We start from the raw sequence: 22487 nt of genomic DNA on the forward strand, positions 1-22487 counted from the left end.
TGCTGTATGGAATGTGAATTTGCTCTGTAAATCTTCACCCAAATCACAACAACAACAACAAAAGACGACGACAATGTCAATTATTATAATGAAATGTACAAAGACCTGGAGTTAGAAGACCAAAAGGGAAGAAGAACACCCTCAGCATTTCTCAAACTGAAAGAACTGAAGAAAAAATTCAAGCCTCAAGTTGCAATACTGAAAGATTCCATGGGAAATACATTGAATGATGCGGGAAATATCAAAAGAAGATGGAAGAAATACATAGAGTCACTGTACAAAAAGAATTTTAAAAGGAAGTATAAGAAACAAAAACATAAAAATGGAGAGGAAGAAAAAAGTGGTCATTATTCTTAAATGCTTTGTAGATGATTCAAAATACACAAATAATTAGAAAGACAAATGAATTTAATAAACTATGGGTATACTGGGAGCTCTGGTAGCATAGTGGCTAAGACACTTGCCTGCTAACCAGACGGCTGGCGGTTCAAACCCACCAGCCACTCCTTGGAAGGAAGGTTGGGCAATCCTACTTCCGTAGTGATACTGCCTCGGAAACCCAAGGAGGGGTCGCTATGAGTCGGGGCCAACTCGACGGCACATAACAACAACAACAACAACATGGGTATACTAGTAATGTAAAGATAATTAATTGTGTTCCTGTATTCCAGCATCAAGGGATTGTTGTTGTCTATCTTAATAATTTTTGGATCCTGTCCTATTCCATAAGTAGGCCCTTGGATCTAGTACATACTACCAGAAATTTATATCTCCAACCCAGATCTCTCCCCCAAGACCTGTGTATCCATCTTCCGACTCCTTACCTCCACTGGGATTTCTAAAAGGCATCTTAAACTTCAATGGCTAACATCTATCTCCCAGTCATTATCCCCAAACCTATGTCTCCTTTATCTCGGTTGCTCAGGCCAAAATATCTTGGAGTCATTCTCCACTCATCACTTTCTTTCAACATCCCATATCTGATCCATCAACAAATTCTGTGAAGGTTAATTTCTTCTGGACACCTCTATCACTAGTACCCTGCTTCAAGTTGCCATCATCCATTGCCTGGAATATTGCAATAGCCTCCTGCCTTCAACTCTCACTCTGCAGTTGTTCACACACCAGCCAGTAAACTGCTTTAAAAAATGTAATTCAGATCATATCATTCCTTTGGTCACAATCCTGAAATGGCTTCCCACTTCTCCCCGAGACAAAGCCCAATGCTATCAGACCCTTCTATGCCTGCTACTACTCTTCTTCCTGCTCACTGCTGCAGCCCAGACCCAACCTCCACAGCCCTAGGCATACTCCCAGAGGGCTCTGGGATTTTGCACAGCTCCTCTGTCTGGAAGGCTTTTTCTCTGAGAGCCACTGGGCTCCTCTCCTCACTTTCTTCAACTCTTTGCTCAAATATTAACTTCAGTGAGGACTTCCCTGGCTAGTCTATCTTATATTGCATTCCCACTCTCCCCACGCCCTCTTTTTCCTCCTTTCCTGAATAACTTTTTCTCCACAGCACTTACCACTGACTACATTCCATATCTTTACATAAATTAATATTCTGTAAATCTTTATGGAAGCAGATTGCCTCATCTGTCTCCCACAGAGAAGCTGATAGATTTGAACTGCTTACTCTTTAGTTAGCAGCCCAGTGCCTTAACCACAGCTACACCAGACCTCTTTACATCCATATAAACCAAGAAAACCAAACTCACTGCCATGAACCCCTTTTAGTTCTAAGAAAGTAAGTCTTTATCGAAGTAGATTGCCCAGTCTTCCTTCAGCAGAGTGGCTGGTGGATCTGAACTGCCAGCCCTCTGGTTAGCAGTCAAATGCCTTAGGCACTATACCACCAGAGTTCCTTACATTCCATATAGACATTCTATATGTTACTAACTTATGTTTTAATTGTCTTTCCCAATTAAAACGTGACAGAAGGACAAATATTTATGTTTGTCTTGTTCATTGGTGTATGCACAGAGTCTAGAACAGTGCCTGACACAGAGTAGGTACTCAATAAATACTTGTTAGATTAATGAATAAACAGTTGGTGTTCATTTATCATCTATGAATTAATGAGTAACTTAATGAATGTAGTTTTTCAGACATATGTGCCCATCTCTATCAAATTTATTTTACCATTTTAGATATAACTTTTTCTAAAATGCATTTCATACCCATCTGTCTTCTTAAATAGAAGCTATTGTGTGCTATTGAGTTGATTCTACTCATAGCAGCCCTCCATGACAGAGTAGAGTTGCCCCACAGGTTTTCCTAAATTCTAATCTTTATGGGAGCAGATCACGAAGTCTTTCCTCCTGCAGAACCCCTGGGTAGGTTCAAACTGCCAACCTTTCAGTCTGTTAGCAGCTGAACACTTAACTGCATCACCAGGGCTCCTTAAATAGAAACTGTTGGATGCTATTTAACTTTCTTTTTATGGATCTGGACCCTTGATATAAACCCAAGCCACTGTACATATATGCCTTCAGGCCTATCGAAGCTTTGGAAGGTGGCCATTCATCCACTAAATTTTAGGTCTGCTGTTATAATTTCTCTCTACTCTTCTTCATTATTTTCTTTGTACTTGTTTTGTTCAAGCTCCTTTGTAATTTGTATATTCAAAGTCAGGCTTATTATGCTTATTAAAATGTATCTGTTGGCTCTGAATGTCAACTAAGGGTTTCTCCTGTGAGTCTAATGCTTCAGTACTCAAGCATTATAGTATCTATTTTTGCTCTTAGAAATCAGTGTGCGTACTTCTAAATTTTACTGATCAGGAGATTGAAAAAAAAAGTGATAAGATAAATGACTTCTGAGCTTTCAGAAAAATGGTCTATTATTGAATTATTTGGAAATTTATTTCTTTGTATAAATATGTATAAAATATGTGTCATATTTCACACATATGAAGCACTAGGCTACTTCAATATAAAAAACCAAAACCAAAAGTAAACTCACTGTGATTGAGTTGATTCCAACTCATAGCGACCCCCATTCAGTTCTGAGGCTGTAAATCTTTATGGAAGTAGATTGTCTCATCTTCCTTCTGTGGAGTGGCTGGTGGGTTTGAACCTCTGACCTCCTGGTTAGCAGCCCAATGCCTTATCCACTACACCAGCAAAGCTCCTTTTCAATATAAATGGATATGGAAATACATGGATTTTATTATTACTGAATTTTTTTTTTAAAGAAAATTACGTGCTAAAACCCTATAAAATTTTTTTCAGTTATGTAACTCATTCATACTTATTAATTCAAAATTTACCTTATCTCAAATTTAAATTTAACTAAATTTTAAATTTTCATGATTTATTTTTAATTGCTTTTTAGAATAGGATGATCTTAGCTCAATCAAGCTGTATTAAATCTATCTCTCCACAACTAATTTAATAATTCTTTTTAGCTGTGGTTGCAAAAGTAGTTTGGAGCTTTTGAAGCTTTGTAAGCAGAGCCTTTTTAAATCCCAGGTATGACCTGATTAGGTTGATTAAAGCACTCCAAATACCATAGCCATTCTGCAGTCAAACAGCTATTGTACGATGACACAGAGTGATAATACGTGCCTGGCCTAGTTCTCCAACCTTTATACTTGGGTCAGATGGCTTAAATTCACAGGACTTATATAAAAAAAAAAAAAAAAAAAACCTCTATCAACAACGGAAAAGCACAACATTGCTTCAGAGAAAGAAAATGTTCACCTCCTAGGGCTAATTTCCGCTTCTGCATCTCTGCTTCTTCTGGTTACATCCTTCCCACATTGATCCCACAATTATGAATTTCTTCTCTGTCCCCTTCACTCTATCCTTTTCCTCAAAGATAATTAGGTGTCCCCTTCTTTAACAAAATAATGAGCTTTAGAGTCATTGACTTCAGATCATATTGTAGCTCTGCCAGTTGCTAAGCATGTAATTTTGGGAATGTTAATTTACCTCTAAGAGTCTTGATTTGTCTAATGGTGAGCACTATGCCTACTTTGAAGAGTTATTTGAAAAATTAAATAAGAAATATGAAATTTCCAATTTTCTTACATTGCTAAATAATGTCAAATACGTAAAAATTGAACAGCATTATTATATATAGTGTAAGTGGAATTCCATGTTAAATGTGCTTTAAAAAACATAAAATTCTTGATTATATCCAATTTTAAACATAATCTTTGACCATAGGTTTCTAGAATGTTGTACAAGTTCTTTAATTTTGTCCTTTGCTTTGATGATTGAATCACAGTGGACTGCCTTAAGATGAATACATGTCTAATTAAGGAGAATTTGTCCCAGTTTTTGGTGCTCTGATGATTTCCATCCTTTTCTAAAATGAATTAAGTTTATGAGATCAAATTACTTCTTATCAAAATCAGCACTCTTATAGTTTTATTTTTCCATTACATGCACTTTTATAGAATAAGTGGAAAAGGGCAATAAAATGTACAAATTATTGCATAAACCACTGTTACAAAGATTAAATAGAGGGTGCTGCCAGAACTGAGCCCTCAGGTAAGAGGCAGCTCTACCAGGCTAAAAACATCCATTTGTCACCCCAGATACAAAGGTCCAAAGTCAGCCTGCAAAGGACAATTGTTGTTGCTGTTGTTAGGTGCTGTAGCGTCGGCTCTGACTCATAGTGACCCTACGTACAAAAGAATATTCTGCCGTGTCTTGTGCCAGCTTCACAATCCTTGCTATACCTGAACCCATTGTTGCAGCCACTGTGTCAATCCATGTCATTGAGGGTCTTCCCCTTTTTCGCTGACCCTCCACTTTACCAAGCATGATTTCCTTCTCTAGGGAATGGTCTCTTCTGACATGACCAAAGTAGGTGAGATGAAGTCTGGCCATTCTCACTTCCAAGGAGCATTCTGTCTGTACTTCTTCCAGGACAGATTTGTTAGCCAAATGCATTAACAGACCAGGCAGTGTTTCATTCTGTTGTACATGGAGTCACTGTGAGTTGGAGGCAACTCAATGGCACCTAACAACAACAACGTATAATGGGCCAACTGTGGTTTGTATTCAAGAAATGACTCTTTGTAGCTCAGTGCTTTGTTCTGAATCAGCAGTAGATGTTAAAATAATAGTTATAGTTGCTATTGTCAGTTTTATAATGACTGCCATTTGCAGTGTAGTGAATTGCTTAATACGGCCCTCCAGCCATCGTCCTCCATTTTGTGATGTAATCTTGGTCTCTATGCCTCTTTCAGGCAGGATCTATCTTGAGTCCTGCCTTGCTGGAGGATATGACTCAAGTCACCACCCTTAGCTTCTTTGAGAGTATATATGTGAATTTTCTGGGAAAGTTCGCTGTCTTGCTCTGGTCCTGGATCTCACCCCTAAACTTAAGACAGCAGCTGGGCATCTGACCCTCTGACTTGGGTTTGCCAGCCCCTGCAACCACATGAGTGGGGAGAATCCTCCACACCTACCCATGAACTTGGGACTTGCCAGCCTCCCAGTCTCCACCACCACGTGAACTGTTTCCTTGCTGTTTGTGAGTTCTATGAGATGTTACAGTGAAATACAGAACCCTAAGACAGGAGGGACAGTAGTGAAGAGAGGAAGAGAGTTGATGTTAGAGGTGATGGAGTGGCACAGCAGTTTGGAAAAGTTGGACATTTGGGACATCTTTAACTTTCGTCTCACAGAGACCAACTTTGTGCTGATCCTTCCGAAAGAAATTTTTTGAGCAGCATTATTACCTCATTGTACTCCAATGGTGTCATATGCCAAAATAGACTGCAAGGGCATGCAGTCCTCCAACAAGCATTCATCAAGCACTGATTGTGCTAGATATCACACTAGGTGGTGGTGATGTGACGATAAACAAGACCAAGTCCTTTGATGAGCCCACAAGGACAAGGCAAACAAATGAGCAGATTCACTCTAGTGCAAGGTGACAAATAAGACAACTAAGGTGTATCCAGAACACTAACATTCACTCAGATAGCTACTTCTTTTGAGGAAGGATCGTAACAGTAGAATCAGAGGCGGCATCAAGAAGGAGCCTAAAATCGGAACAGAAAAGCAGAAATTATATAATGTTCCTCTTCTCCCAATGCACTAGGCAAATGATATATACTACTATGATTACTTGCTGTGGGACCAATATGCTGTGCATATATTACTTTTCTTCTGATTACTGCTTATCAATATTTTTTTTAATATTTCTACCAATATTTGTGCTCTTGAATGTATAAAGGTTTTCATTCACAAAAAGGTGTATATGAGAGTGACACTGTTATGTTTTCTTTTTTATTATTATTGTGATTTGGGTGAAAGTTTACAGAGCAAATTCATTTTCCATTCAACTGTTCACACACATTGTTTCATGACACTGATTGCAATCCTCAAAATGTAATGGCTTTCTTCTCACTTCCTTCCTGTTGTTACCTTTTCCCTATGTCCTTCTTTCCTATGCATTCCTGCCCTCAGCTATCTTCCTGTGCAAATACTGTCCTTCTGGTCTCCCAAGATTGATTGTTCTAAGGAGTATACCTACCTGGTGTAAATGTTCACTTATACGCCTGTCTATTGTTTGGCTGGAAGCCATGGGAGTAAGTTCCATTCCAGGGCTGAAGGGTGATTAGGAGCCATAGTCTCAAGGGTTTCACTAGTCTCTATCAGACCAGTAAGCCTGCTTTTTGTTATGGCTCTGAGTTTAGTTCCACAGTTTTCTCCCACTCTATCCAGGATCTCCTGCACTGACCTCTTTCCCAATGGTTGAGAGTGTAGCTGAGCACCATCTAGTTTTTTTGGTCTCAGGGTCATGTAGGCTGAGGATCCCATGGTCCACTAGTCCCTTGGACTAATTTTTTTCATGCATCTTTTTTTTTTTTTTTTTTTTTCATTCTTTGCTCCAGACGAGGAGAGACCAATTGTTCCATCTAGATGGGTGCTTGCAAGATTTTAAAACCACAGTCACTACTCACCAAAGTGGAATGTAGAACAGTGTTTTTTTTTATTATTATTTTTATTACAATTTGGTGAAAGTTTACAAAGCAAATTCACTTTCCACACACACTTTGTCACATGACATTGACTGCAATTTCTCACAATGCAACAGCTCCCCTCTCACTTCCTCCCCAAAGTTACCTCTTCCCTGTGTCCTTCCCTCCCATGCACTCCTGGCCCCCAAGCTGTCTCCCTGTGCATGCACAGCCCTTCTATTCTCACATGACTAATCTCTCAAAGTAGTGTATCTACCTAATGTAAATGTTCAGCTCATATACCTGTCATTAGTTTGGCTGGAAGCCACAGACGTAGGTGAAATTCCAGACCTGAAGGACAGCTAGGGGCCATATCAGACCAGCAAACCTGGTCCATTTTTCTTTTCTTTAAAATGATTTTGAGTTTTGTTCCATATTGTTTTTCCACTCTATCCAGGATCTCCTACATAGATCTCCTTCTGAGTGGTTGACAGTGATAGCTGGGCACCATCTAGTTCATCTTGTCTCATAGTCATATAGGCTGAGGATCACATGGTTAGAACAATGTTTTTGTGTAGTATGTTATGCCAGTTGAGGTTGATGTCCCCCGAGACCATGGTCCCAAGCCCACGAGCCCAGTGACTCATTCATTCCCTCAGAATGTTTGGCTGTGGCTAATAAGTTATCACTTTGCCCCATTAGCTCTATTATAAATATAGGCATTCTTACAGCACATACAAATACACATGTAGAAATATCATCTGCCAAACTTACATATGGTAATGGGTATATTCCCTTTTGTCCAGATATACCTGATTATTTAGCCTGTCTACTTACGTATCAACCTGTATATCGTTTTTATTACTGATAATGCTGTATGGTGTATGTAAAAGTATTTATCTTTGTTGTCTGTATCTCTTGTGTATGTCTCTGTGTCTCTTTTTCCTTAGTGTTATTGTGTTGGTCACTCACTTTTGGTATATTGCCTTTCCAATTCACCCAAATCAATACTTGTCTCTTACCTATCTAGCAAGTTTTCTTCCCCTCCTCTCCCATCCCTGGTAACCAACAAAGAAAGCTTCCTTTCATATGTAAACCATTCCTTGACTTGTTATAATAGAGGACTAATACAGTATTTGGCCTTCTTTGACTGACTTATTTCACTCAGCATAATGTCCTCCAAGTTCATCCATGTTATACAGTGTTTCACAGATCCTACATTATTCTTTAGCATTGCATAGTATTCCTTTGCATGTATGTACCATAGTTTGGTTATCCATTCCTCCACTGATGGGCACTTACTTAGGATGCTTCCGTCTCTTTGCTATTGTGTACAGTGCTGAAGTGAACGTGGGTGTGGATATATTCTATTCATGTCCTGGCTTTCACTCCTTTAGGATATATACCTAGTAATGAAATTGCTGGATCAAATGGTATTTCTATTTCCAAAATTTTTCAAGGAATCGCCATACCATTTTCCACTAGGGTTGTAAATTTTACAGTCCCACCAGCAGTGTACGAGAGCCCCAACCTCTCTGTATCTTTGCTAGAATTAGTTATTTTGTTTTATTGAACTTTGTTGTTATTGCTGGGGTGAGATGGTATCTCATCATTGTTTTGATTTGTATCTCTCTAATGGCTAATGACTGTAAACATTTCTTCATGTGTTAACACTTATGTTTTAAGTGAGAATACTGAAACTTGGGAATACTATGGAGACTACTAAAGTTTAAATAGCTAGTGAGTGGTAGAACAAGCTTACTACCAAGCTCTTTATCAACACCAAATTGGCAAAGAATATTGGAAATACCATGGACTGCTAGAAGAAAAACAAATCTGTCTTGGAAAAAGTACAGCCGGAATGCTCCTTAGAAGTGAGAATGGCTAGGTTTTGTCTCTCCTACTTTGGTCATGTTTTCAGAAGGGACCAGTCCCTAGAGAAGGATATTATGTTTGGTAAAGTAGGGGGTCAGCAAAAAAAGGGAAGACCCTCAATGTGATGGATTGATACAATGGCTGCAATGGACTCAAGTATAGCAAAGATTGTGAAGACCAGACAGTGTTTCATTCTGTTGTGTATAGGGTCGCTATGAGTTGAAACCAACTCGATAGCACCTAACAACAATAACACTCACCTCTTCTGACTCCTTTTCAAAAAGATTTCTAGTCTAGGATACTTTCCACTATGCCACCATGCCCTGCATTATTGTCGAGCAACTCTCCTCTATAGAATATAATTCCGTGATGCAGGTCACAACTGTCACCACTATTCTCAAATTATCAAGAGTATCCATAACATTCAGGTCAACAATGGAATCATAAAACATGATTATTTTATAAGAGCTCTGGTAGCATAGTGCCTATGACATCTGACTGCTAACCAGAAGGCTGGTGGTTCAAACCCACCAGCCACTCCTCAGAAGGAAGGTTGGGCAATCTACTTCTGTAGTAATACCGCCTTGGAAACCCAAGAAGGGGTCGCTATGAGTCGGATCCAACTCAATGGCACATAACAACAACAATAACGGTACTCAATGAGGGGCAAATGTATCCATCTCTCTTTTATGAGCTGTTTACATGACCTTAGCATCACAGTGCTGGAAATGTCCATTTGCCAGTACGAATGAAGGATTGTGCAATACAGTTTCACAAGCCACAAAGAAATGCTTTCTGTGGCTGTCTTGAGGTTACTATTCCAAGTTCAGAAAATTTAAAGGAAGAAAATTGCTGAACCCAGTGAAATGCCAGATGTTCAAAACAGAGTGACCTCACAGCCAAGTAAATATCACTCCCGGATGGTTACTGGTAACTAAAACCTTTCCAAGCTTATGTCCAAGGACAGCTAAATCTAAATAATCTCAAAGAGATGAGTACTTTGGATTTCTCTGTATAATTCCACTCAGCCTTTACCAATTTAAAACTCTCAATGATAGATATATTTTTGCTAATATGTGATAACCACACAATTAGTATCCTTTTTGTCTGGTGAAAGGGTCTGTATTTCTGACACTGCCAGAGGAAACAAAGCAATTTTACTTTTAAATTACCATTGTTTTCAGTTCCTTTGTCCACAAAACCATAATAAGACACATACAGAGTATCCAACTTTAGATACGATGTGTTACCAGGATATTTTCTTGCAGAAAGAGGAAAAAAAAATAGAGGAAATTACTATACAAATAATCATGTCCCTCTGTTGACTGTGCTGGTTACCACTGGAAAATATACGTTGTCACTCCCAAGACTTCATCACAGAAACCAACATTTTGAGGTTGCTCTTAAAGAAACCATATACCTCTTATGACCTTCCCAAATGGAAAAATCTGGTTTGAATGAGTTAGAAAGGCAAAAAAGAATGTGGTCAGGGTCATAGACTTTATGATCTAGGTGGGGTTTTGACATATTTTAATAAAAAATTTGGTGCAGGGGATCAAATAAACATTCTGAGAATTTTATAGAAAGAAAAACCTCAACAGTGATTAAGTACAGCCAAGGAGGAGCCCCAACCTCTCAACAGAGTGATGGTGAAGCTGGAGAACCCCCACATAAGTTCAATTATTAAGTCATTCTTGACACCTGAGGGAATGCAACGGGGTCCACAACTTCCTGTTTGTTTTGATGAACCACTGATGAAATATTAATTTGCTGAAAGATGGATCTGTTTTTAAATTATGTGTACACACACACACACTGTTAAATTACATATACCTAATAGGTGCAAATAGTTGAGTACTCAGCCATTAACTGAAAGGTTGATAGTTCGTGTCCACCCCAAGGTTCTTTGGAAGAAAGGCCTGTTTATCTACTTCTGAAAAACAAGCTTCTGAAAACCCTATGAAGCAGTTCTACTTTGAGCAAGCCAAGCTGACTCAATGGCAATTGGTCTGTTTGTTTTTTAGCAGGTGAAAGATTAGAGGCCATGATTCATTCCTTGTTTTCATGCTTAGGGTAAAAAAAAAAAAAAAATCAGGAGAGAAAATTATAGCAAAAAACCCATTCTTTCTTTCCCTTCTGCTTGTTAAGCTAGTGGAGTGGGCTTCTCCCTTCTCTGAGTATCTAGAATACACATATGCTCACACAGGCATTTCAAGTACACGTAATATTGCTGTTGATCCTTTAACCAAATTCTGAGAGGGAGGAGAAATGTGTAAGAGAGAAATATTTATGATGCATGGGCTCTGCTAGGCACAGTTCCAGGTGTTATCTCATTCACCTTCTCAGACCCCTTTGAAGGCATGATCAGCAGACCCCAGCAGACAAGGAAGCTGAGCCTCAAGGAGATTAAAAGAGCCCACCCCCACCACCTCCACCACTACCACCACGTTGCCTAAGTTGGTAAGTGCAGTCAATGTTCAAGCAGGTCTATCTGACTGTTTTCATGACACCATTGAAATAGGGTCTGCCAGATTCAGACACACACCCCCCCACCAACTGCTGCTGCACCGACTCCAGGAAAGACCACATTTTAAGCTGATTTTTAAATTGCAATGAGGCAAATTTCAGGAGAGGAGGAAACAGGAGAAAGGAAGAATCTGGAAGCACAATTTCTGACCTCCTAATGCTGCAGTTTTGGGAAGGCTGCCAAACTGTTCAAGGAGCCATGGAGAATGTAAGTGCCATCCCTTCAAAGGAATGTATTTCAGGGAGAAGAAAGAACTTTCTTTTCTGCAAGGACTAGAGTCATTTTTCCTGCAGGCCACTGACCATCACATTATTGATCATATTTTCATTTGTGTTTTGGCCCCCAGCAAGCTTAGAATCACATTCATAGCTTAACTTTATTAACCCTATCGATGCTAGAGTCCAAATAGTTATTCTAGTTTTTCACCTAGTCATGACCCTCTTTTTTCTTATGTTAGTAAGCTTTTAATAATGTGAAAAATCAAACCTAAATTATTTTTTCTTTACGTTTCCCCTTCCCTCACCCCGATCTTGCCTTTTTATGTTTATACATTCTCAGGTAACAATTTTTAAGTATTTTATCTTTTAATTACAGGCAGTCTTTGGGCTATGAAGGAGATCCATCTCTAAGCATGTCTTAAATTGAATTTGTAGATAAGTCCATAACAGATGCATATGGTTCTTATTTAGCCTTACTTTAGTGCAAGAAGGAGCTCTGGTGGGGTAGTGGTTAAAGCATTCTACTACTGCTAACCAAAAGGATGGCAGTTCAAACCTACCTGCTGTTCCATGGGAGAAAAAGGAGGCAGTCTACATCTATAAAGATTTACAGCCTTGGAAACCCTATGGAGAAGTTTTCCTTTGTCCTACAGGGTCACTATGAGTTGGAATTGACATGATGGCAGTGGGGTTTAGTGCAAGAAAAGGCTCAAAGCCTTTCCCATGATTTAAAAGCTACATGTGCAGCGAGTGAAGATGATTGTGATAAAGAATTTGTTGTGTGTAGAAGTTAGTTCAATCTTTCATAGTGAGAGCAAATTCACATACAATTAAAAGGCAAGTAGTTAAGTTAGACGTCATAATCCATGGACTTACTGTATACACATTTATAGACAGACCCAATTATTTTATAACCAATGTTATTGTTGTTAGATGCCATAGAGTCTATTTCAACTCAGTAACCCCGTGTGACAAAACAGAACTGCCCTATGGAATTTTCTAAGCTGTAATCTTTATCGGGAGCTCTGGTGGTGTTGTGAATAAAGCATTGTGTTGTTCATTAAAAAGTTGGCAGTTGAAACTCACCAGCTGCTTGGTGGAAGAAAGATGCTTCTGTAAAGATTTACAGTCTTGGAAACCCTATGGGGCAGTTATCCTCTGTCATATAGGGTCACTATGACTTGGAATCAACTAGATGGGACTGGGTAATCTTTTTGGGAGCAGTTGTGAGGCCCTTTCATGTGGAGGTGCTGGATAGGTTGGAACCACCAACCTTTCCCTTAGCAATAGATAAAGTAAATCATTATTTCATCCATTTGATCACTCCCTTTACTACCTGACATGCTTGTAAGGGTGTATTAATTCTTATGGATTATTCAATATGCTTACATTATGAATTTTATTGATTATATTCAAGTTACTTTTCCCTTCATTCAGGAGACAAATATTTATCATGTCTGCTAAATTCCAGACACAGAGCTATGTGTTGGGTTCCCAAAGGAAGCAACACACACATGGCCTTTGTTTTCAGAAAGACAAGTGTATTCTCACACACAAAAAGAACAGTATATAATTGCTATCTATTGAAAGTACAAGAAAACAGAAGCATAGGATGGCAGATGAGCACATAACAGGTGAATGTGATCTAATCCTTAGGGTGGGCAAGATTTCCTGGGCATGTGACATTGGCACTGGAACCTATAGGCATTAACTGGGAGAAAAGGGGAGTGGAGCAGAATTAAAGTTCCAGAGCATTTCAAGCAGCAAAAACAATATGTGCAAGGCCCTGGGGTAAAAATAAATGTGACTTCCTTAAAACTTGACACAAGGCTAGTATGTCTGGAGTTTAACAGCAAGGACTTAGTCTTGAGGTACAGAAATAAGCCATGTGAAAGATTTTGGTCTATTCTTAAGAACAATGATAAAGATATTTCTGAGGGTCATTGAGCCATTAAATAAAGATATGCATGGGAAATACTAATAAAGCAAAATTGAAACAGTGTAGCCAATAATCAATGTGAATGGAATACCTAAAATTATCATTACATCTGTGCTTTCACATATAGAGGCTCATTAACATCTCACAAAAGTGCTATTCCCTAAAAATTTATGTCCACCTGAATTTCAGAATGTGACTTTATTTGGAAATAGGGTCTTTATACATGTAATTAGTTAAGATGAGGTCATACTAAAGTGGGCCCAATGTCCAATGCTGGTGTCCTTAGAAGAAGACACAGGGAAACATGGAGAGACACAGAGACAGAGGCAGGGATTGGAGTCATGTAGCTACAAGCCAAGGAGCCCCAAGGATTACCACCAGAGCTAGGAAGGAGAAATGCAGGATTCTATATTAGAGCCTTTGGAGGAAGCAAGGCACTGACAATACCCTGACTTTGGATTTCTGATCTCCAGAACTGTGAGGGAATAAATTTCTGTTGTTTTAAGCCAGTAACATCAAGGTAATTTGTTACAGCAGCCATGGGAGACTAATACATCCTGCTAAATACTCAATTTTACATTTCCCTAGTTTAAAGATGAGAGGCCAACACTGAGAGTTCAGTAATTTGCTTGAGATGACAGTCAGAATGTCAACTGGGACTAGAATTCAGAACGACCGAATCAAAATATTTTTTCTCTCTGAAACATGCCACACATGTAGCTTAGCAAATGCTTTGAATTCCCCTTCAAGACTGAGTGCCTACTATGCAACACTAAAGAATAATGTAGAATCTACAAAACACCCCATGATGTGGATGAACTTGGGGGACATTATGCTGAGTGAAATAAGTCAATCACAGAAGAACAAATATTGTATTAGTTCATTATTGTAAAAAGTCAAGGAAAGGTTTATATATGGAAAGAAACTTTCTTTGTTGGTTACCAGGAGTGGGACATGAGGGGCAGGAACACTGCTAGAAAGGTAGAGACAACTACTGATTTGGGTGAAGGGAAGGGCAATGTACCAAATGTGAGTGATCAACATGGTGGCATTGAGGAAGAGGGAGACTTAGAGAGGTACATGGGAGGTACAGACAACAAAGATGAACCCCTTTTCATGTACAGTACTGCATTACCAGTGATGGAAAGCATTAATGTATCCGTGGATGGATGGGTGGACAGGCTGAACAATCAGGTATGTCTAGGCAAGGTGTTGTGTGCCCACAACCATGTACAGGGTTAGCAGACAATGTTTGTACATACAAATTTGTATCTGCTGTAAGAATGTCAGGTGTATCGTAGAGCTGACAAGGAGCGAGGTTGTGGCAGCTTCTTAGCCACAGTCAGCTACCCAAAGGGAGTGAATAGTCAGACCTGTGGGCCTGGGACCATGGTCGCAGGGGACATCAAGATCAATTGGCATAACACACTACACAAAAACATTGTTCTACACCCTACTTTGGTGAGCAGCAACTGGGATCTTAAAAGTTTACAAGGGGCCATCTAAATGCAATGATGGGTCTCTCTTCATCCAGAGCAAAGAAAAATGAAGAAAATGTAAGACACATGGAAACAATTCATCCAAGGAACTGGTAGACCATACAATTCTCAGTCTATATGACCATGAGACCAGAAAAACTAGATGGTGCTTGGCTGCTACTGTCAACCACTTGGAGGGGGAATGGTGCAGGAGATCCTGCATAAAGTGGGAGAACAACATAGAACTATGGTCCCAGCCACTCTTCAGGTCTAGAATTGAACTTACTCCTATGGCTTCCAGCCAAATAACAGACAGACATAGGGGGTGAACATTTATATCAGGTAGATATTCTACTTGTAGCTTGGTGCCATCAATCATGGGAGAACAGAAGGGCAGTGTTTGCACAGGGAGACAGCTGGGAGCAGGGAGGAGTGCAGGGGAGGGAAGGACACAGGGAAGAGGCAACTATGGGGAGGAAGTGGGAAGAGAGCTGTTACATTGTGGAGAATTGCAGTCAACGTGATGAGACAAAATATGTATGATCTGCTATATGCGAAACGAATTTGCTCTGTAAACTTTCACCCAAATCACAGTAAAAATTCAAGACTAAATAAAATAAAACTGAGTGCAGCAAAAAAAATGGGCAGATGTAAACATTTCTTATAAATCTGGCCCATGAGCTCCATTCTTGAGGCCCATAACTGACAGTGGAGGAGAATATGTGAGACAGATACTGTAAATTATTCTAATGAATAGAAAGCCATTATCTAGATTATTCACTCAAATGCATGAATGTTAAAGAGAAAGTAAGCATTTTCACTATAGGAAACTAGTTTGAAATTTATAACACTTGAGATTTTTAAAAATCCTCATGAACCTTAGCATTACATACTTTTATTTGCAAAAAGCTATCACTCTCAGGTAGAACTGAGTGTTTTTATTCCTTCCACTAATAAAGAGAATAGGAAAACTTGGATGTAGAGAAATTGTTTTTTTTTTTTCTTTTCACAGAAATAAATATTGTTCTATGCTGTTGAGTTGTTCTTGCCAAAAAAAAAAAAAAAAAAAGCAGCTTTAAGTAATAGAAATGAGGTTTTATCAAAATGGGACTCTCAGAAATAAAGGGCAAGGAAATCACATGAGAATATAAAGGAGTCATAGAAAAGAGGAAAATTCCGTGAAAGTCATTCAGCTCCAAGGGCTGAGGCACCTTGTTAGCTCCTCAGCAGAAAGAGTTCTTGAATTACCCTCAAGTGGGCTGTCTCTAGCAGGACCCAGCTACCTCCTGTGAGTTGTCTTCTTACTATATACAACTCTAGCACTTGAGCATTTCCTGGGTGTCAGAGAATATGGGTACAAATATGGGCATGGACTTTCTCCTCCTGGCCATTATAGTTCATTGAAATTCTCTGTCAAATCATGATCTCATTCCTTACATGACTCCCTGCTCTATCCTCTAATCTCTCTCTTTTTCATACCTTATGACTTTGCTTGAAGTCCCTGAGTGGTACAAATGATTAACAAGCTTGGCTGCTAACTGAAAGGTTGACAGTTCAAGTCCACCCAGAGGCATCATAGAAGAAAGACTTGGTGATCTACTTCTGAAAAACTAGCCATTGAAAAAGCTATGGAGCACAGTTCTACTCCGACACACATTGGGGCACTGTGAGTCAGAGCTGACTTAAAGGCAACTGTGTGTGATATATATATACATGTATGTATACTTCTGGGGGGAGAGCCCCAGGCACAGGGAGCAGCAGCAGACAGAGTGAGCAGGAACAGGTAGGGGGTAACCCTGGAAGTGAGCACAGTGCTTGGAACAGCTAAGGGAGATGAACTTGTCTGTCGGTTGGTCGTATTGTGGTGGTTTGCATGTTGCTGTGAGGCTGGAGGCTGTGCCAGCAGGGGATGCCCATGGTAGACTGGTTTTGGTGGAGCTTCCAGACTGAGACAGACTCAGAAGAAGGAAAAGACCATCCACTTCTCAAAGAATTGGCCAGTGAAAACCTTATGAATAGTAGTAAAACACTGTTTGAAATTTTCATGAATAGCCCTGAAACACAGTGCTGGAAGATGAGCCCCTCAGGTCTGAAGGCACTCCAAATATTACTAGGAAAGAGCCGCCTCATCAGAGTGTTATTATGTGCCATTGAGTCAGACCGGACTCATAGTGACCCCTCCTTGGGTTTCCGAGGCAGCATCACTACAGAAGAAGATTGCTCAACCTTCCTTCTGAGAAGTGGCTGGTAGGTTGAACCACCAGTCTTCTGGTTAACAGTCAAGCGCCTTAGGCACTACACTACCAGAGCTCTCCCTCATCAGAGTAGAGTCTACTTTAATGGTATAGATAAAGTAGATTTTTCAAGGCCTCCATTTGATGAAATGGCATGACTCAATATGAGAAGAAATGGCTGCAAACATCCATTGATAATCAGAACACAGAATGTACGAAGTATGAATCTAGGAAAATTGGAAGTTGTCAAAAATGAAATGGAACGCATAAAGATTGATATCCTAGGCATTAGTGAGCTGAAATGGATTGTTTTTGGCCATTCTGAATCAGATAAACATATGATCTACTATGCTGGGAATGACAATTTGAAAAGGAATGGTGTGGCATTTGTCATCACAAAGAATGTTTCAAGATTTTTCCTGAAGTATAATCTGTCAGTGATAGGATAATATCCATATGCCTACATGGAAGGCCAGTTAATACTACTATTATTCAAATTTACCACCAACCACCAAAAGCCAAAGATGAGGAAAGTGAAGAATTTTACCAACTTCTGCAGTCTGAAACTGATGCAATCAAGATGAGCTGATTATCATTGGTGACTGTAATGCAAAAGTAGAAAACAAACAAGAATCACTGGTAGTTGGAATATTTGGCCTTGGTAATAGAATAATGCTAGAGATTGCATGATAGAATTTTGCAAGGCCAACCATTTATTCATTGCCAATACCTTTTTTCAACATGAATAGCAGCTATACACGTGGACTACACCAGATGGAGTACACAGGAATCATATTGACTACATCTGTGGCAAGAGACGATGAAGAAGCTCAATATCTTCAGCCAAAAGAAGGCCAGGAGCTGATTGTGGAACCAATCATCAACTGCTCATATGCAAGTTCAAGTTGAAAGTGAAGACAATTAAAAACAAGTCCATGAGAGCCAAAATATGATCTTGATTAGGTACTTTCTGAATTTAAAGACAATTTAAAGAATAGATTTGATGCACTGAGCATCAATGACAGAAAACCAGAGGAATTTTGGGAGGATATCAAGAACATCATCCATGAAGAAAGAAAAAGGTCATTAAAGACAGGAAAGAGAGAAAAGACCAAAATGGATGTCAGAATACACTCTGAAACTTGCCCTTGAATGGAGAATAGCCAAAGCAAATGGAAGAAATTACAAGATAAAAGAGCTGAAAAGAAGATTTAAAAGAGCAGCTTGAGAAGACAAAGTTAATTTTACAATTAAATGTGCAAAGACATGGAGTTGGAAAGCCAAAAAGGGAAAAACATGTTCAGCATTTCTCAAGCTGATAGAATTGAAGAGGAAATTTAACACTCCAGTTGTAATACTGAAAGATTCTATGGGCAATATATTGAATGATGCAGGAGACATCAAAACGAGATGGAAGGAATACACAGAGTCACTGTACCAAAAAGGATTGGTTAAAGTTCATCCATTTCAGGAGGTGGCATATGATCAAGAACCAATGGTCTTGAAGGAAGAAGTTGAAGCTGCACTGAGGGAAGAGGTAAAAAACAAGGATCCAGGAATTGATGGGATACCTACCCATTGAGATGTTTCAACAAACAGATGTTGCACTAGAGGTAGTCACTCGTCTCTGCCAAGAAATTTGGAAGACAACTACCTGGCCAACTGACTGGAAAAGATCAATATGTGTACCCATTCCAAAGAAAGGTGGTCCCACAGAATGTGGAAATTATCAAACAATATTACTAACATCTCATGCAAGTAAAATCTTGTTGAAGATAATTAAAAAATGGTTGCAGTAGTATATTGCAGAGAACTTCCAGAAAAGCAAACTGGATTCAGAAGAGGATGTGGAACAAGGTACATTACTGCTGATGTCAGATCTTGGCTCAAAGCAAAGAATGCCAGAAAGATGTCTACTTGTGTTTTATTGACTATACAAAGGCATTAGATTGTGTGGATCATAACAAATTATGGATAACATTGAGAGCAATGGGAATTCCAGAACACTTAACTGTGCTCATGAGGAACTTGTAATTAGACCAAGAAGCTGTCATTCGAACAGAACAAGGGGACACTGCATGATTTAAAATCAAGAAGGGAGTGTGTCAGGGTTGTAACCTTTCACCATACTTAATCAATGTATATGCTGAACAAATAATCTGAAAAGCTGGACTATATGAAGAAGAACATGGCATCAGGATTGGAGGAAGACTCACTAACAACCTGCATTATGTAGACAACACAGCTTTGCTCACTGAAAGTGAGGATGACATGAAATAATTACTGATGATGACTGAAGACTACAGTCTGAAGTATGGATTACACCTCAATATAAAGAAAACAAAAATCCTCACAACGGGACCAATAAGCAACATCATGATAAATGGAGAAAAGACTGAAGTTGTCAAAGATTTTATATTATTTGATTCTACAATCAACACCAATGGAAGCAGCAGTCAAAATATCAAATGTCGTATAGCATTAGGGAAATCTGCTGCAAAGGACCTCTTTCAAGTGCTGAAGAGCAAAGATGTTTCCTTGAAGACTAAGGTGTGCTTGACACAAGCCGTGATATTTTCAGTCACCTCATATGCATGTGAGAACTGGACAATGAAAAAGGAAGACCAAAGAAGAATCGATGCTTTTGGGTTGTGGTGCTGACAAAGAATGTTGAAAGTACCATGGACTGCAAAAAGAACTAACAAAACTGTCCTGAAAGAAGTGCAGCCAGGATGCTCCTTGGAAGTGAGAATGGCCAGACTTCATCTCACCTACTTTAGTCATGTCAGAAGGGACTATTCCCTGGAGAAGGATATCATGCTTGGCAAAATGGAGGGACAGAAAAAAGTGGAAGGACCTCAATGAGATGGATTGACACAGTGGCTGCAACGATGGGCTTGGGTATACCAATGATCGTGGGGCTGGCACAGGACTGACCAGTGTTTCATTCCATTGTACATGAGGTTGCTATGAGTCAGAGATGACTTGACGGCACCTAACAACAACAACGTGTACTTCTACTTATAACAGTAAAACCTGAAAACACTGGTAAACCTGTGTAAGGCAGAAACGTGTCAGAGAAGGAAAACTCAAAGACAGAACCCTGTCAAAGAAAACTTGTGAGCCCTAGAAAAACAAGGCAGTTCCAGCTTTCACTGTATTACTTAGGGCTGATTATTGCACTAGTCCATTAACAACCCCTCTAGTTCTCTATAGCCTCATAGCCTCAGTTTACTCCATGTGAGTTTTTGGTTTCTGCTCCCCACTTCCATATTCTCCATATATTCATCAGCTCAAATTCGTGAAAGGAAACTTCATAGTCCCAGTTAGTAATCAATGCCCCACCTTTGGCAGCTATTCTGACCAGGCTGTGTTACTGGCTATTAGCAGTCTGTGGATTAGCTGCCTGGTTCAGACACCCACGACTCACCCAGTAAGCTGTAACTGAGGGAAGTGGTATGGAAAGTCATGTGGCACAGAATATAAGAGTAAACTCTGTGATTTCACTACCTGGGTTCAAATTCGTGCTGCTATTTACCAGGTGTGGGCCTTTGAGCAAATTACTTAACTTCTCCAGAAAATGAGGGCAAATTACAACATCTGTCTCACAGGTTTCTTGTCAGCATTAAGTGAAATGATATGTGAGGGTTTAGAACTGTATTTAGTACTTAGTAAGGAGTCAATAGGAGCTCAGAGCATAGTGCCTAAGGCATTTGACTGCTAACCAGAAGGCTGGCGGTTCAAACCCATCAGCCACTCCTTGGAAGGAAGGTTGAGCAATCTACTTCCATAGTGATACTGCCTCAGAAACTCAAGGAGGGGTTGCTATGACTTGGGTCTGACTCGACGGCAAATAACAACAAAGGATGCAATAAAAGCAAAGATGTCATTTTGATGACTAAGGTATGCCTGACCCAAGCTATGGTCTTTTAATCATCTCAGATGTTTGAGAAAGCTGGAAAATGAAAAAAGAAGTCAGAAGAATAACTGATGCATTTGAATTGTGGTTTTGGCAAAGCACACTGAACATACCATGGACTGCCAGAAGAACGAACAAGTCAGTTTTAGAAGAAATTGAGCCAGAATGCCCCTTAGAAGCAAGGATAGCAATACTTCGACTTGCTTACTTTGGACATCTTGTCAGAAAAGACCAATCATTGGAAAAGAGAATCTTGTTTGGTAAACTAGGAGGTCAGCAAAAGTGAGAAAAACTCTCGGTGAGATGGACTGACACAGTAGCCACAACATACCAACCATTATAAAGATGACATAGGACCAGGCAATGTTTGTTCTATTATACATAAGGTCACCATGAGTCGGAGCCAACTATCAGCATCTAACAACAAGATCTCAGTAAGTGTTAGTTATTATCATTACATGTATCTATGGCTGCTGCTCACAGGTGGCCATGCACAGGGCAACTGGCAACTGCCCTTGAATGGGAAAAGTAGCCTGAGAGGAATAAGAATGATCTGTTCAGTCACACATGCCTATGCCTGTCAAAGCTCCTAATATGGTCTTTCTTAATGGAGAAGATCTTGACTACTTTTTGGATTTTTCTTCCCTCTAAATTATTTTCATCTGTCCAATTTAAATATGGAAAATATATACAAATATAGGTAAGTTCTAGAGTAGACTTTCCAAAGTGTACTTCTTCATTTGAACATTCCGTGATTATATAAATGATAGAGTTTGAGACAGGTTTTTATATCTGTTTAGACTTAAATACATGCATGTGTATATATAAGAACAACCTCATCATTATGTGACCTAAGAAATTAATTTATTTAAATCTGGTTTAATCAGGCCAAGTTAGTCTGGTAAAAAGAATTAAGTAAATATTTTTATTTGAGTCAATAGTTGTAACTGTTATATTTGTTGTTGTTGTTAGGTGCCATCGAGTCATTCCAACTCATAGCAATCCCATGCACAGCAGAACGAAACATGGCCAAATCCTGGGCCAGCTCCAAGATCCTTGCTATAATTGAGCCCATCATCATAGCTACTGTATCAAACCATCTCGTTGAAGGTGGCCCCCTCTTTTGTCGACCCTCCACCCTACCAAGCATGACATCCTTCTCCAGGGAGTGGTCCCTTCTGACAACATGACCAAAATTGGTGAGACGAAGTCTGGCCATTCTCGCTTCCAAGGAGGATTTCAGGTGCACTTCCTCCAGGACAGATCTGTTAGTTCTTTTAGCAGGCCATGGTACTTTCAGCATTCTTCGCCAGCACCACAACTCAAAAGCATCAACTCTTCTTCGGTCTTCCTTATTCATTATCCAGCTCTC

Source organism: Orycteropus afer, unplaced genomic scaffold, assembly GCF_000298275.1.
Source record: "Orycteropus afer afer isolate SDZICR_OR568_19922 unplaced genomic scaffold, OryAfe1.0 scaffold00151, whole genome shotgun sequence".
NCBI lineage: Eukaryota > Metazoa > Chordata > Mammalia > Tubulidentata > Orycteropodidae > Orycteropus > Orycteropus afer.